This window comes from Carya illinoinensis, chromosome 9, assembly GCF_018687715.1.
Source record: "Carya illinoinensis cultivar Pawnee chromosome 9, C.illinoinensisPawnee_v1, whole genome shotgun sequence".
NCBI classification, from domain to species: Eukaryota; Viridiplantae; Streptophyta; class Magnoliopsida; order Fagales; family Juglandaceae; genus Carya; species Carya illinoinensis.
Window position 1 is genome coordinate 30,722,907 of NC_056760.1, and position 11,978 is coordinate 30,734,884.

The window sequence follows — 11,978 nt, forward strand, 5'->3', positions numbered from 1 at the left end:
GATTTGAAAAACCCATTCACAACCAATGGTCTATTTTTTTTAGAAAGAGTAACAAGCTCCCAGGTTTTATTTAACTCTAAAGCATCAAGTTCATTTTTCATAGCATTTTACCATTCTGGTATTTTAGCAGCTTGTTTGTAGGTTTTAGGTTCTAAGGAATTAGTGATAGAGGCAAGAAAGTGATGTGAACCTCAATCGACTTACTTTGAGACCCAACAACAGTGTTGGAAAACCAAACCCAAGAAAGCCAATCTCAAGTCTATGGATGGAGAATCTAGACCCGTTGAGATATCGTTTCAAGAACCTAGATTATATCAAAATCTAGACCCATTGAAGAACCTGTCTCAAGATCCCAGATTACAAGTAGGAACGCCACAAAGGTTGTGATTTACCTTTGATAAGTTCAGAAGTTCAATCAAGAACAAGAGGAGTAAACACAACTCACCAATAAAAATTCAATAATGTTTAACCTTCTCAAATGAGACTACAAGTGGTTTAAATAAACAATCCCCAAAACCCTAAATGAATAGTGCCACAGGTACTGTTGCGTGAACAGTGTCGCGCTACAGTAACTTATAAAACCCTAGTTCAGATAATATAATACTTTCCAAATCAGCCCTTGGCCAAAATACAAGACCTTCCCAAAAAACCCTAGTTCATAAGAAATAAGACATATGTGTGGGCTGGACATCCTCCAAGCCCAATTATTCTAGATTAATTCCTATCACTAATAAAATAAGTCATTTTAATGAAATAAATATGTCAATGGCCTTCAATAACAATAGGCCCAAATCGTGTCTTCTATAGTGTATCACATGGATGAAAACTGGATCTCCTCCTCTCAAGCCCATCTTGAATGTTGGGCTCTTGCTAAACACGTCTCAAGTGGATTTCACCCATCCTTGCATAGTTTCTTTGATCTTCCTAGCTCTTGATCTTGTAATTGTTCCATCTAAAACTTGCAAAAGATCTTTACGACTTGGTCCGCATTGGGACCCATCAGAAAGACTTTATATGAAGCTGACAATCTATTTGCAGAAAGAAAAACGGAAATAGGATAGAGAGTACCTTAAGTAGAGGAACAATCAGTAGAAGAAGATGCATGGTTTCCATTTAAAGAAGCATTGCCACAATAATAATCCTGCAAAAAATTAGGTGTTTGTCTAATTCTATTAACCTTTTCTCATGCCATCGCGTCTCCCCCTTACTTTCAGAACCTTTTACTTCTCCACTTCCTAGAACCTTCTCTGCCACCTTCTTTCTCTCCACTCCTTCGCATTCCCCTGCCGTCATCTCCCTCTCTCTTTCTAGTTAATCCCATGGCTTCGAAAGCTTCCTCTGACCCCAAGCCCCTCTACTTCACTGGGAAGAACTAGGTGTCATCCATCACACTTGAGGATCTCCAGGTGGTTTGCTCAAAGTACGATTTCCCTTCCCCAACGGTTGTTCAAGTCCCCAGAGCGGGGCAACACACCATGGACTCCAATGGGATGGCGTCTTGGGTGGCGCTCTACCCCCTTATGTTCACAAATGGCCTGTGCCTCCCCTTCTACCACCAATGATAGGCCCCAAGGTGGACCAAGTCTTAAGGATCAATTACAAGATTAAGAGCCATGAAGATCAAAGAAGCAATGCAAGGATTGGTACAATCCAATTGGGATAAAGCTAGCAAGAGCCAGAACCAGTTTTGATCCACTTGATCCAAGCTATGGAAGACACGACTTGGGTCGATTGTTAATGAAGACCACGAACTTATTTATTTCATTAAAAGAGCTTATCTTATTAGTTTAGAATAAGTGGGCTTGAGGATGTTGGCCCACACATATGTCTTATTTCTAATGAACTAAGTTTTTGGGAAGGCCTTGTATTTTGGCCAAGGGCATATTTGAAAAGTTATAAATTAAAGTGAACTAGGGTTTTAGAAGTACTGTAGCTCGGGCACTGTTCACGCTACAGTACCCGCGGCTCACTTTAGGGTTTTGGGGATTGTTTATTTAAACCACTTGTAGCCTCATTTGAGGGGGAAGACATTTTTTTATTGAATTTTCATTGTGAGTGAGTTTTCTCCTCTTATTCTTAATTGAACTCTTGAAGTTATCAAAGGTAAATCACAACCTTTGTAGCGTTCCTCCTTGTAATTTGGGTTCTTGAGACGGGATTTCATCGGGTCTAGATTTTAATATAATCTAGGTTCTTGAAACGAGTTCTCAACGGGTCTAGATTCTCCATCCATAGACTTGAGTTTGGCGTTCTTGGGTTTGTTTTTCCAATATTGTTGTTGGGTCTCAAAGCGAGTCGATTGGGGTTCACATCATTTGGTATCAGAGCCAGGTTTCCAATCAGGTCTGATTCTATCTTTTTATTTATTGTATTGTTAATTCTAGGGCTTCAATGTTCTAGAATTGCCCAAAAAAAAAAAAAAACAAAAATTCGTTTTTCCTAGGGCTGCCAAAATTTGCACCATCTAGGGTTTGAAATTTCTAGAGTTTCATTGATTTCCTTCTATTTCCTTGTCAATTGTATGTGTTTGATTTTCACAATTGAATATTCCTGTTTGTGGTTGAATTTTTGAGAAAAGAAAAGAAAAAGAAAAGAAAGGAAAAGAAAAGAAAGGAATAGAAAAGAAAAGAAAAGAAAGGAAAAGAAAGGAAAGGAAAAGAAAAGAAAAGAAAGGAAAAGAAAAAAATTCAAAAAAAAAATTTCAAAAAAAAAGGGAGAGAGAAGGAAAGTAGAGGTAGCATATTCAGTGGTTGCTATATAGTTACAATAAAAGAGAAAGAAAGAAATTTGTTGATTGGGTCTTGTCCTTAAAGGAGCTGAATTACCTCTTGTTACCTCTTTCTAGTTGGTATCTTGTCTTATAGTTACCCTTCCATTCCAATAATTTCCTTGATTCCCTTGTCATTTTATTCATTCCGTGTTTCTCTTGTTCTTGTTTCTTAGATCTAATTATTAGTTGGGATAAAACAAGGTTGTATTGTCTTGATTTAGTTCAATTAGTTTTGAAAGAACTTGAGTGGGAAAACTCTTGAGGTAAAAGGCAAGAGAGTGTGAGATCATTATCGGGAAAAAGCCAATTAAGAGTGAAACACGAGTGGAGTGCCATTATTTGAGTGTAAACACGTGAGGGAGAGCATGTGAGGTCTTTTTCCACTAACATTCTTTTTTGTGCAGCACATACAATGTCTCATTAAAGTGACTCATAACCAAAGAGGATGTCAAACAATTCATTCTTTTTGTTGCAGTCCATGCAACAAAAGTTTGAAAGGTTAAATTTGAAGTTGGGGGAAGTGATGGATAAGATGGAACAACAAGGTGCGTTGATAAGAAATTTGCAAAGTGAGAGAGATAGGAGGAGATGTGAGCCTAGTATTGAGAATAGGTACAATAAGAATGAAGAGTATGGCGAGTCTCTTGTTAGGCGTGCTCCCAATACAGAATTTAAGATGGATGGTATAGAGCAGCAAAGAGAGAACATTTTTCGTACTAGGCGCCACATCAACAACAAGGTATGTAGTATGATTATTGATGGAGGGAGTTGTACTAATGTTGCTAGCACTACTTTAGTTGAGAAATTGAATCTACCTACTTTGAAATACCCTAGACCATACAAATTGCAGTGGTTGAATGATTGTGAGGAGGTTATGATAAATAAGCAAGTGCTAGTTTCTTTTTCAATTGGGAGGTACAAGGATGATGTACTTTGTGATGTTGTGCCTATGCATGCTGGCCATATTTTGTTGGGGAGGCCGTGGCAGTGTGATAGGAGAGTGATCTATGATGGGTTTAGAAACATGTACAGTTTTGAAAAAGATGGAAAAAGAATCAAACTTGCTCCTTTAACTTCAACACAGGTCCATGAGGATCAACTGAAGTTGAAAAGTGAGGTTGATCAAAAAAGAAATAGTAAGGCCAAAACCTCAAGAGAAGGAGAGAGTGAAAAGAACAAAGAGAGTGAAGACAAAATAGAGAGTGAAAAGAATAAAGAGACTGAAGCAAAGAGAGAGAGTGAAAAGAAAAAAGAGAGTGAAAAGGAAAAAGAGAGTGAAAGAAAAAAAGAGAGTGAAAAGAAAAATAAGAGTGAAAAGAAAAGCTGGAGTGAAGAAAGTGAGAGAAAAACAAAGAGAGAAGTGAGTTTTTATGCTAAGGCGAATTTTACTACTAACGGATTTAATGAATCTTTGCCTAGTATTGTTATCTCTTTGTTGCAGGGATATAAGGTCGTAATTCCTAGCAGAGTGTTTAGTGGATTGTCATCTATTAGAGAGATAGAGCATTACATTGATTTTATGCCAAGTGCGACAATCCCTACTCGACCTTTCTTTGAAGAACATGAGTCCTTGATGCACTTGAAAGGACACTGTAAGTTGAATAGAATGCATAACAAGTGGGTGCAACTCATTGAGACATTTCCTTATGTAACTAAGTACACACAAGGTAAAGAAAATTTTGTGGTTGATGCTTATGCAAGAAGGTACGTCCTTGTCATCATTATAGATGCAAAGTTATTGAGACTTGAATATGATAAGAACTTGTTTGTTAATGATGATGGCATGGCTAGTGTGTATGGAGTACGTAAGAAAGCATCGTTTTCTCATTTAGATAAACTGGATTGGTACTTGTTTAGAGAGAGGATGACCATTGGTGGGAGTACTACTTACCATTCATTGAATTTACATATAATTGGAATGGTCATTTTGGTACAAAGAAAACCTTAGATGTGTTTCATGAACGTTTGTGGGAGTATCATTTGCCATACATTGAATTGTTGGATGAACATTTCTTTTGGCCTAAGATGAAAAGAGACGTCAATTGCATTTGTGGCATGTGCATTACATGTAGGAAGGCCAAGTCTAAGGTTTTGCCACATTGGTTGTATACACCCTTACCCGTTCCTAGTAAACCATTGGTAGGCATATCTATGGACTTTGTTTTGGGGCTGGGTACAACTAAAAGGGGTAGTGATTCTATTTTTGTGGTTGTGCATAGATTTAGCAAAATGTCACATTTCATTCCATGTCATAAAATTGATGATACCACAAACATAGCTAACTTATTTTTCAGGGGGATAGTGCGACTTCATGGTGTACCTAGGAGGATTGTTTCTACTATCCAGCTCTTATGCACTATTCTTCATAAGAATTTAAAAACTTGGGAGGATTGTTTGCCATTTAAAGAGTTTGCATATAATAGGACCTCGCATACTACTACTTCATATTCTCCTTTTGAAGTTGTTTATGATTTTAATCCACTTGCTCATTTAACTCTAATACTTTTGTTTGTGGATGACAGAAGTAGCTTGGAGGGACATTTTCAAATTCTTGATAAAATTAATGATATTTCATACCTAGTGGATCTTTCAGGTATGTATCACGTGTTTGCTATTTTCGTTGTTACTGATCTTTTTCCCTTTGATCCAGGTGGAGATTCGAGGTCGAATCCTTTTGAGGAGAGGGGGAATGATGGGCCCCAAGGTGGACCAAGTCTTAAGGATCAATTACAAGATTAAGAGCCATGAAGATCAAAGAAGCAATGCAAGGATTGATACAATCCAATTGGGATAAAGCTAGCAAGAGCCAGAACCAGTTTTGATCCACTTGATCCAAGCTATGGAAGACACGACTTGGGCCGACTGTTAATGAAGACCACGAACTTATTTATTTCATTAAAAGAGCTTATCTTATTAGTTTAGAATAAGTGGGCTTGAGGATGTTGGCCCACACATATGTCTTATTTCTAATGAACCAAGTTTTTGGGAAGGCCTTGTATTTTGGCCAAGGGCATATTTGGAAAGTTATAAATTAAAGTGAACTAGGGTTTTAGAAGTACTGTAGCTCGGGCACTGTTCACGCTACAGTACCCGCGGCTCACTTTAGGGTTTTGGGGATTGTTTATTTAAACCACTTGTAACCTCATTTGAGGGGGAAGATATTTTTTTATTGAATTTTCATTGTGAGTGAGTTTTCTCCTCTTGTTCTTAATTGAACTCTTGAACTTATCAAAGGTAAATCACAACCTTTGTAGCGTTCCTCCTTGTAATTTGGGTTCTTGAGACGGGATTTCATCGGGTCTAGATTTTAATATAATCTAGGTTCTTGAAACGAGTTCTCAACGGGTCTAGATTCTCCATCCATAGACTTGAGTTTGGCGTTCTTGGGTTTGTTTTTCCAATATTGTTGTTGGGTCTCAAAGCAAGTCGATTAGGGTTCACATCAACCAAGTCTGCAAAGTCCTCAACTTTTTGGGGTTGGCCCCTACGCAGCTTAACTCGAACTCTTGGCAACTCCTAATATCCAGTTGCATCATCTACAGAATGGCTCTCAGTTCAACTACAGAGGAGTACCCTAACCTACTGCTTGGGAGTTCCAATCCATCTACCGAGTGAATCGCATTAAGGGGAGCATATGTAGCTTCTAGGCTCACATCCCTAGCCAGAAGATCGTTACACTCAAGCGAGAAGGAGTGAAATCGAAAATTTTTCTTCATGTCGGGCTCGGGATGGGAGTACCCCACAGGGGAGGAGGTCCACCAGGAGTACTTGGCTCTGGCTATTTGGGCGTTGGCCATTGTGATTGCTTGGGCAAGGGCCCACCCTAAGGAGTTGCACACCAACTTGGCCCTCTTCGTTGACAACATACAGGACTACATGTGTGCACCTAACCATTCGTACATGATTAGCCAGGATTTTCTGGGTGAGATCCCATCACCCCAGGGATAGAAGCGTGCTCCAAGCTCTTCTGGCGACAACGGGAAGTGGCTGAAGGTTCATCACAACCCACCCTAGGAGACTTCGGGTAGTGGATCCGAGGGGTCTCGGGGCCTGAAAGCTTGTGGACAGGGGGAGTGGGAGTTCGTTCACCCAGAGGTGCTAGTTCCTTTGACTTGGGGGGAGTGATGAGTGTGTGAAAGTGTACTCTAAATACCCTATTTTTGGACTAAAATGCTAAAATGTGAATATACATCATAGAAATTCATGTGTATTCTTAAATTGAGTTTCTATTTACGTTGTGATACTTTTAAGCAGTTTTTTATGTTTAATTTTAGAGTTTATAAAAGAGCAAGTCAAGCCCAGTCAAATTTAAAGGAGGAAATTCATGGGGTTTGAGAGAAATTTGGAAGAAAAGAAAAAGAAAAAAAATCACAAAATGAAACCACAAGAAGTCCAAGTCCGAAATTCGTTAGGAGACAGTCTAGATATACTTTAATCTTTTAACTGTATCTTTTTACTCACATATCGGATTGATGTGATTCTTGATGCATTAGAAATATATCTTAAAGTGATATAACTTTGTCTCTAATAAGGATTTCAAAATTCGAACTCCTTAAGGGCATACATGGCTGCCAAGATAAGTCCTAAAGTTAGGCTATTTTTTTTATACGGACATTAAGAGGACATTGGGGTTTCTTTCCTACCCTATATAAGCATATCATTAGCACGAAATAGAGTAGGGGGAGGCACAAGAGGCAAATCTGAAGATAGAAGAAAATCACTTCCATGGCCACCGTTCGCTTAAGTTTTCTCTGGAGATTTTTGTTGTCCATTATATTTATGGGAAACTAAATTCTCAAGTAGGGTTAGGGATGAACTTGCACATTAGATGGTATTTTTAATTTATGTATTTGATCTTTAATTACTAAAACTCTTTTGTTTTATCATTTTCAATTCATCGTTGATGTTTTATTCTCCGAATAATCATAGAATTTATTATGTTTATAGATTCAGTCATACTTTTCTATTGAATGGATTAGTTCTTTGATTATGTTTGGATCAATTATTTATCTATATTGATTTAGTTCTTTGCTGCAATATCATTCCCTGAGTATATTGTCGTCATTGGATTTTCTCAATAGGGATAGTAATTTACGTATTTTAAAAGTGGTGAATGATTTTTCAATGGGTTACATTTGATTTAATTTTAGTTTATAAATCTATACATTCCAATTGGAAATTTCGGGAATTGAGTTTCTAATTGAGTTATCCAATGAATTAAGAATAATTAAAATACTGGATTTGTGCAAGGGATTCCCGACGCTCTACTGTTCGTCAAATTTGAGTACTTTTTCCGTTAATCACTTTGCTTCACTTTAATTTACATTTAAAATTAATCTTTGTTCTCCATTACTTATTTAATATTTTTCTTTAGTTTCTTTGTTCCTTTTGATATTCTTTTAATTTGTCTTCCTGTGGAATCGACACCCCAAAGCTGTGCTACAACTACCGCGTTATTCTTTAGGCGTAATCAGGGAGTATGACGTCGTAGCTAGGCAAGTCACACTCCACCACCGAGCCTTCTTTTTGTAACAGCCCGCTAGAAATTCAATTATGAAATTTCTATTGGCTTTAGGAACCTCGTGAAGACCCCATAAGTTTTCACAAATCTATTAATCATATAAGTTTTAGTTTAACCACATAGTTAGTGTTATCACTCACTATGGTATCAAAAGTGTGTTTTTAATTATTGGAGATAGTTAGAAGTGTCAGAATGTGTTATGATTTGTGCCATTAGACTCGGTGGATTATTTAAGGTCTTATGGCGCAATAACTTTTTTTCATATTTTCGAACGAAACGCCTGTTTGAAACTGTGATTTTATTTTTTTAGGGTCAGTTTGGGGCTAATTATTGATAAACGATTGTCATTGTAGTTTCAAAATCATAGTGTGGAATGTCCAAATTAAGTTAGAAAAGTTTTAATCGGACACATGAAAGATCTTAGCCACTTCACTCTTCCAAGTCTACACTCCACCTTTAGAAAATATCTTGAACTGATTTTTGTGGATATTATTGGATAACAATATCTTGAGCTGATTTTTGTGGATATTATTGCGTAAAAATATCTTGAGCTGATTTTTGTGGATATTATTGGGTAAAAATATCTTGAGCTGATTTTTATGGATATTATTGGGTAAGAAAGGCCAAGACTCAACCCTCACTTCAGCCTCATCTTCTTCCATATCTTGTGCATAAATATCTCCAGCCCACTTCCCACGAAATCATCTTCCTTTACACCTTTCATTAAAGAACACCAAACACTCTCTCGGATAGCTTTTAGGTGTTCTTTTAAACGCCCATTTCAAAGTTTTTGTTAGTGTTTTATAATAATGTTTCCTTCATAAAAGTTGTTCCTTTTTTAGTCTAGTTTACGTTGATAGCTTATTTATTCTATTTGAAGATCATTTGATCAGTCAAATATTATTTAAACTCTAGAAAGATCATTCTAAGAGATAAACTGGAGAATATGTTGTATTTTGGAGTTTTTGACCAAGCTAATGGATAGATCTTGGTCCGAAATTTTTATGAAGTATTGTTAACCTGTGTATATGATTATTTTTTGAGGATTTGTTGCATGATTAAAGGTTTTGTTGAAAGATTTTCTTAGATCTAGAAACTTAGAAACTGGAAGAGGAAAAACAGTTTCTGTTTTGAGAAAGTTTAAATCTTTGGTGGTTTAAACCTATTTCAATGGATTTGAAAATTTTATTGGATGATCCTAATCCTCTTATATACATGTTATAATATTATTTTGAAGATATTTGATGTTAGTTTCAAAGATATGAAATATTATGCAAAGAGATGTCCGGATAGGCCAAAGTGTGGATGTTCTTGGTTCAATTTATGTTTTGGTTAATGTTTAACCATGTGATCTTGAATTAGAAGCTTATATATGTTTTAGGACATCTTTTTAAATCATGTGATGGTTTGGTTTGAAGATCACATCTTTATAAGTCATAGATCAAAAGGTTAATAAAAACAAGTTAGAAACAAAAATCAATGGAAATAGCATATGAGAATTTCGGCTCGATGGAATTTTAATAGTTGTGATTAGTTTTAAATTTTTCTAAATTTATATTTTAGTTTAGGATAAAATTTACATGAGGCATGTAAATTTTGGTGACTTTTGGAGTTAGCATGCAAAACCCTTAAGTTAAGGGGTAAAATGATCATTTTCCCACATGTAGAGGGTAAAATGGAAATTTTACTCTTAAGTTAGTATTTTTCCATATTTAAAATTATTATTGATTTAGTTCTAACTTTTAAAATCACTAATTACAGTTTCTCGTGATCGCGCTTGAGCTTTCATAAGAAACGCGGAGATCGAGGTAAGTTAATTTTTAACTTACTAGCAGTTTACTGTGTATGTGTGCTAAGTAAAGAAACTACAGTGTATGTATGTGTGTTATCATATATGCCATGCCATGCCAAGTTATCACATATTTATCTGTTTCACATAATTTATTTTGTCATGAGTTTTCATCTGTTACACAAGATATTTTGTCACTTATTACTATACATTGCAAGTACATCATGTTAAATATATCATCTATTACATGTATTTCATGTCACATTTACTGTTACAAGTATGTCATGTTAAGTGTATTTTCCGTTACATGTGATATCATGTTATGAAATATTGTGTTACATGTTTATGTCATATTACGAAATGTTCTATATCAAGTTAGTTATGTCTTTCAAGTTATGTTCAAGTCACGTTATGTTACGTCAAAACTTCTGTCCTTTCATATTCCAGTCACGTCTCATCTTGAGTACAGTGTTTGTATTTCGAGAACAATCAAGTCAAGTTATTCATGTCAATCACGACCCTAAGTGCTAGGATGAGGTAATATCCTAGTAAAACTCCTTTGTTCGCGCTGAAGTGTTTAAATAGGTGTGAAATTTCCTGAGTTGATGAAATACATGTAATAGGTGACATGTAATAGATATTTATATCCAATAATATCCACAAAAATCAGCTCAAGATATTTTTACCTAATAATATCCATGAAATTAGCTCAATATATGTTTATCCAATAATATCCACAAAATCAGCTTAAGATATTTTTATCCAATAATATCCACAGTTTTGAACAGACATTTTGTTCAAAAATATGAAAAAGAGTTATTGCGCCATAAGACCTTAAATAACCCACCGAGTCTAATGGCACAAACCATAATACATTTTGACACTTCTAACTATCTCCAATAATAAAAAACACACTTATGATACCATAGTGAGTAATAACACTAACTATGTAGTTAGATTAAAATCTATACGATTAATGGATTCGTGAAAACTTATGGGGTCTTCACGAGGTTCATAAAGCCAATAGAAATTCCACAATTGAATTTCTAGCGGGCTGTTACAATCTCCCATCCTAAAAAAAAGATTTCGTCCTCGAAATCGAAGTAGGTGCTGGTAGAGTCGCAAGAATGACACAATAGGGTTGAGGAGAGCCTTCAAAGCATCGAGCAGCACACAATGCGGCACGACGGTTTTGTCAACCATCGATTGTAGTGGCGCTCGTCGCCTAGGACTCGCTTTTAGGCTAGTCGTGAGCAACGCACACGGGAGGCCAATGTTTGCCCCGCACCACACACATCCATCATATGAGGTGTTGGGGTCAGGGCAACAATGCGTGACACCCAGGCAGACGTGCCCTCAGCCGAATGGCTTTGGGCACAACTTGCGTTCAAAGACTTGATGATTTGCAAGATTATGCAATTCACACCAAGTATCGTATTTCACTATGTTCTTCATCAATGTGAGAGCCAATATATCTGTTGCCGAGAGTCTTATGTATCATGGTAAGATGTCACCAACGGCACGCACACTGTTTCTGGGGCGACCGTGGTTACTTCTTGTTTAAGTTCCTTGGCGCAGATCGCGCCGGGGTTCATTGTTCGACTGGGAAGGGAATGAGAAGACTGACCCACCACACGCGAGGAGTGGTGGGCAGCATTCAACGTGCCCTCCCAACCATTTTTTGGAAGGGGCATGACACCCCCACCTAGAAGGTTATTACAGGTTCACCCACGAAAACCTTGTTACGACTTCTCCATCCTCTAAATGATAAGGTTCAGTGGACTTCTTGCTACATTGCCGGTAGCGAACCGCCTACATCGCCGTGATCTGGATACTTCACCGGACCATTCAATTAATAGGAGTGATGGGTGGTGTGTACAAAGGGCAGGGATGTAGTC

General features: G+C 36.9%; 1 non-coding gene across 1 annotated transcript; it reads right to left on the reverse strand.

The window, feature by feature from the left end:
- Nucleotides 1–11,414: 11,414 nt before the first annotated feature.
- Nucleotides 11,415–11,570, reverse strand: LOC122277944. The gene has a single exon (XR_006229246.1). It is a non-coding gene; the product is annotated as a 5.8S ribosomal RNA (ribosomal RNA).
- Nucleotides 11,571–11,978: the final 408 nt, after the last annotated feature.